We start from the raw sequence: 5,850 nt of genomic DNA, 5'->3' as shown, positions 1-5,850 counted from the left end.
ATTATGTATATGTTTGTGCTGAAATGTGTTTATAAGTGTCCACTGTTAAGTTAAAAGCCTCTCCCGTGACCAGTGTGTGTGGCGACAATGTGTAGGTGTTTTATGAAATAAATACATACATGTCTGTGCGCATGTGATAGATATTTCGTTTTTCTCAAAGTAGTATTTACTTTCCCATAGAACCTTCAGTCGAGCGTTTAAACGACCATTGCGAGACGATTGTGAACCAATTGTAAGATTAACAACTGGGGATAAAACATGTACTGAAAACATTGACACACAAAGCTATGCAAGGACGTACCTAATTTTTTTCAAGTTATTGGATATATCGAAGGGGAAAACTGCCTTAATTGGAATATATAGTACAGAAAAATAGTGTTATTCCGCTGAGCTACGTACAGACTGTATACTTTAAATGGTATAACGTGCGTAAAGATTGCGCCGATATGTAAGGATTCCTCAAATGTTTAACTTTTACAATACGGATGACAAACGTTGAAAGTCTACATAACAAAAGTAAGAAATATAGATACAAGAAAACATGGTTGTTTACACTCGTAAACACTCGTAAGCCAAATGGCACAATTAGAAATGTAAAATTAATGGTACTTATTTTACATTTTAGTTGTAAAATAATTGATCTTACCGTATATGATGAACTGTCAGTCATCTGTTGCTTGGATTAGTTGTAGGTAGAGTTGTGAGGCGGAGGTGGTATAACGTCATGACGGAGGTGGTATAGCGTAATAAAGAAGGTATAGCGTCATGAAGGTGGTGTAACATGACGGAGGTGGTATGGCGTCATGACGGAGGTGGTATGGCGTCATGACGGAGGTGGTATGGCGTCATGACGGAGGTGGTATGGCGTCATGACGGAGGTGGTATGGCGTCATGACGGAGGTGGTATGGCGTCATGACGGAGGTGGTATGGACGTCATGACGGAGGTGGTATGGCGTCATGACGGAGGTGGTATGGCGTCATGACGGAGGTGGTATGGCGTCATGACGGAGGTGGCATGGCGTCATGACGGAGGTGGCATGGGGTCATGACGGAGGTGGTATGGAGTCATGACGGAGGTGGTATGGAGTCATGACGGAGGTGGTATGGAGTCATGACGGAGGTGGTATGGAGTCATGACGGAGGTGGTATGGAGTCATGACGGAGGTGGTATGGCGTCATGACGGAGGTGGTATGGCGTCATGACGGAGGTGGTATGGCGTCATGACGGAGGTGGTATGGCGTCATGACGGAGGTGGTATGGCGTCATGACGGAGGTGGTATGGCGTCATGACGGAGGTGGTATGGCGTCATGACGGAGGTGGTATGGCGTCATGACGGAGGTGGTATGGCGTCATGACGGAGGTGGTATGGAGTCATGACGGAGGTGGTATGGAGTCATGACGGAGGTGGTATGGAGTCATGACGGAGGTGGTATGGAGTCATGACGGAGGTGGTATGGAGTCATGACGGAGGTGGTATGGAGTCATGACGGAGGTGGTATGGAGTCATGACGGAGGTGGTATTTCGTCATGACGGAGGTGGTATGGCGTCATGACGGAGGTGGTATGGCCTCATGACGGAGATGGTTTAGCGTCATGACGGAGATGGTTTAGCGTCATGACGGAGATGGTTTAGCGTCATGACGGAGGTGGTATTAGCGTCATGACGGAGGTGGTATAGCGTCATGACGGAGGTGGTATAGCGTCATGACGGAGGTGTTATAGCGTCATGACGGAGGTGGTATAGCGTCATGACGGAGGTGGTATAGGGTCACGACGGAGGTGGTATAGGTCATGACGGAGTGGTATACGTCATGACGGAGGTGGTATAACGTCATGACGGAGGTGGTATATAGCGTCATGACGGAGGTGGTATAGACGTCATGACGGAGGTGGTATAACGTCATGACGGAGGTGGTATAACGTCATGACGGAGGTGGTATAACGTCATGACGGAGGTGGTATAGTCATGACGGAGGTGGTATACGTCATGACGGAGGTGGTATAGCGTCATGACGGAGGTGGTATATCGTCATGACGGAGGAGGTATAAAGTCATGACGGAGGAGGTATGGCGTCATAAAGAAGGTATAGCGTCATGAAGGTGGCATAACTTGACGGAGGCGGTATAAGGGCATGACGGAGGTGGTATAAGGTCAGGACGGAGGTGGTATACCGTCAGGACGGTGTTAAAGCGTCATGACGGAGGTGGTATAACGTCATGACGGAAGTGGTATGGCGTCATGACGGATGTGTTTATAGCGTCATGACGGATGTGTTATAGCGTCATGACGGAGTGGTATAGAGCCAGGTATAGAGCCATGACGGAGGTGGTATAGAGTCATGAGGGTGGTATAGGATCATGAGGGTGGTATAGGGTCATGACGGAGGTGGTATAGGGTCATGACGGAGGTGGTATAGGGTCATGACGGAGGTGGTATAGGGTCATGACGGAGGTGGTATAGGGTCATGACGGAGGTGGTATAGCATCATGACGAAGGTGGTATGGAATCATGAAGGTGGTATGGAATCATGAAGGTGGTATGGCATCATGACGGAGGTGATATGGCGTCATGACGGAGGTGGTATGCCGTCATGAAGGTGGTGGTATAGAGCCATGACGGAGGTGGTATAGAGCCATGACGGAGGTGGTATAGAGCCGTGACGGAGGTGGTATAGAGCCATGACGGAGGTGGTATAGAGCCATGACGGAGGTGGTATAGAGCCATGACGGAGGTGGTATAGAGCCATGACGGTGGTGGTATAGAGCCATGACGGTGGTGGTATAGAGCCATGACGGTGGTGGTATAGAGCCATGACGGTGGTGGTATAACGTCATGACGGAGGTGGTATAAAGTTATGACGGAGGTGGTATAACGTCATGACGGAGGTGGTATAAAGTTATGACGGAGGTGGTATAACGTCATGACGGAAGTGTTATAGCGTCGTGACGGAAGTGGTATAACCTCATGACGGAGGTGGTATAACCTCATGACGGAGGTGGTATAACGTCATCACGGAGGTGGTATAACGTCAAGACGGAGGTGGTACCACGTCATGACGGCGGTGGTATGGCGTCAGGGGTCAACAAGCTACTGGTTCCTTAATAAACCGTAATCAAATAATTTACAGACAGTTCCCAAATCACTTTTACCTTCGGCCTTTCAATCATATCGTTGGAAGCGTATCAATACAACACACAGGGTACATACTATTATAATTATCGTCATAATTACCGTTATGGTCGTATGAAAATCCTAGACCAATATGCCGGTGTTCTCGCAGCTTCGATGGCGCAGCACATAGTGACGGAGGGAAATGATGGACTTAATAGAGCGACGACGTCCACTACCTGTCTTCAATACTTCCTCCGTCCATTGGCGATGACCGGCTTCCCCGACGGTGATGCCTCATTCTCGGTGTAAAGCACAAATATTATGAGGAGGAGGAGTTGGAGGAGCGAGCCCCGTGCAGCACGTCCTACTCCCTCACAACTTCAAAAAGCACTAAATGTTTCAACTTTTTACCCCGCGTTAGAAAGATGTATTTAAGGACGTCCAATTCCCATAACTTTGCGTGGCGTCAGAACTAACATCTGGGGTCTTTTTTTTTATTTTTTACCCGCGCCGCGCGAAGATAGATGGCGCCACCAGTGACAACCTTTCGTCTGCAATGTTTGTTTTTTTTTCTGTTTTCAGCGAGACGTCCAAATGGCTACAGGGTAGTTTGCTGGTTAGGAGGGGGGACTTCAGGCTTATCTTCCAGCATTATTAAGGTTGTCAATGTCAAATTACAGCCACAAGATAATTCCGAGACCATATTTACTGTGGCTGTGCGCGTATACTGGTTCAAGCCGGTTCTCTAAGAAACAGAAAGAGAGAGAGAGAGAGAGAGAGAGAGAGAGAGAGAGAGAGAGAGAGAGAGCAGTTCAATCGATTCTCCAAAAGTTTCATCTGACAGATAGATATTGCAATGATAGATAGACATTGCTGAATAATTGGTGTATAAAAAAAACATGAACTAAGGAAGAGTCCGGTTGACACTAGCGACCCCAGTGTCCACCCCTCCCGCCCCCCACAAGTGTCACCTTAATGACGACGCCTTGACTAGGTGACAGGTGGCAGCGCGTGTGAACTCACCTGACCTAATGATACTCGGAAACATGTGCTTGTTGGTCTGAACCTACGGTAGCACCTGTAGTGTTAACCTACACTCGATGTTCGGCGGTGTCAGATCAGAAGCTGCCTCTGTGACTATAGATGACCTGACTCGTTTCCATAAGAAGGGCCGCTCTCACTCCCCCAGCGTGGAGGTCAGAGCCTTCGACGTCTGTAATTCCCAGAGGGAATAGGTATCCCCTCTTCTTCACTACAGCTCTGTACACCCAGTAGCTCATTACCCTCTCACGCCTCACCTTGTATATCCTAACCAACAGTACTGTTGTTGTTTACTTGCATCCATGCCCCTCTCTGAGTTATAACACTTCGTTAATGCAACCAAGAATCTGCTAAAATGATGACCCTGTAGTAATGCTTTATGAGACAGGATATACCAGGTGAGGTAACAGAGGGCAGTGGGCTCCTGGAGGTGCGGGATTGTGGTGAGCAAGACGTGGAGTGAGGTGGGTGGAGTGATATGAGGCTGGCTTGGCAGGGGGCCCTGTGATGGTGGTGAGGATAGGCGGTTGAGTGTGGCTGGAGTGTGCGGCGGCTGCCGGCTTGGGTTGTAGGAGGAGGCTCCTAGAGTTGTGCTGGGGTTGCAAGGAGTGCCGCGGGCGTGGCCGTAGGTCCCTTGTTGTTTCACTTGCTGTTCGTGACTGGCGGAGGTGATGTCCCTCGCGAGTCCTGCCGAAGGTGGACGTCGGAAATGAGGCACCAGGAAGATGAAACGTCAGGAGTCACGTTGGGTCATCTACTGACGAAGGAGACGCCGTAAGACTTAAGGTACCGTGGTGGTACACTTGTCTCCTGATGGGTCAACTACCTGACTGTTTTCTTGTGGTGATACCCGGGTATTTGATATGCGACGAGATCAGGTCCGTGAGGGATAACCATTCCCAGAGAGAATTAGAGACGTCGAAGGCGAATATCTCAAGCCCTGACCTCCATGCTGGAGGACCTCCGGAGGGCGGCCCTTCTTAGGGAACGAGTCAGGTCATCTATCATTACAGCGGCAGCTTCTGATCTCCCACCGCCGAGCATCAAGTGTGAGTGTCGGGGATTAACACTGCAGGTGCAGCCGTAGGTCGGGACCAACAAACACATGTTTTCGGGTAGCATTAGGTCAGGTGATCTCACACGCCGCCACCTGCCACCTAGTCAAGGCGTCGTCGTTGAGGTCGGACTTGTGGGACGGTGGGGGGTCGCTACAACACTATGAAATGATACATCTGACGCCGTGGAACAAAACAGTTGCCCATGTTGAATGATACAGTTGACGCTAAGGAAGAGAGTGAAAGAGTCTCCATTAACTTTACATGTAATAATATTCGAATGTTCGCCTCTTTCAAGACAAATTGTCTTCGCGCTCTTCAGACCATTTACAGAAGAGCTGAAACTGAAGCAGACCCTGGCCTATGAGCAGGTAGCCTTTAATCTTTCAGTGGGCGGTGGAGTAGAGCGGTGTCAAGACGCCGCCCTCCCCTCTGATGGCAGTAGTGTCATGCCCTTGACAGCTGCTGACGGAGGAGCTAAGTATAGCGGGGGGGGGGGTTAGGTCTTGAGACCTGAGGGAGGTTGGTTGGTGGAATTCCAAGCTGATCACATGATAGATAAGGGCTATCTCGGCGCGTGGCCCGTCAGGTTCCAAGCGGACAAAAATTAGTCAGGTTAAATGCTGACCACCTGGCTTG

General features: G+C 49.5%; 1 protein-coding gene across 1 annotated transcript in view; it reads right to left on the bottom strand.

The window, feature by feature from the left end:
* Positions 1-3,460, bottom strand: part of LOC139759789 (5-hydroxytryptamine receptor-like) — a 205,652-nt gene extending 202,192 nt beyond the window's left edge. Inside the window, exon 1 of the mRNA XM_071682254.1 lies at positions 3,236-3,460. The gene's annotated coding sequence lies outside the window, so the exon portion shown is untranslated. The remainder of the gene's footprint in view (positions 1-3,235) is intronic.
* Positions 3,461-5,850: the final 2,390 nt, after the last annotated feature.

This window comes from Panulirus ornatus, chromosome 34 (genome assembly GCF_036320965.1).
Source record: "Panulirus ornatus isolate Po-2019 chromosome 34, ASM3632096v1, whole genome shotgun sequence".
In the NCBI taxonomy this organism is placed as follows: domain Eukaryota; kingdom Metazoa; phylum Arthropoda; class Malacostraca; order Decapoda; family Palinuridae; genus Panulirus; species Panulirus ornatus.
This window is presented reverse-complemented; position numbering and strand designations above follow the sequence as displayed.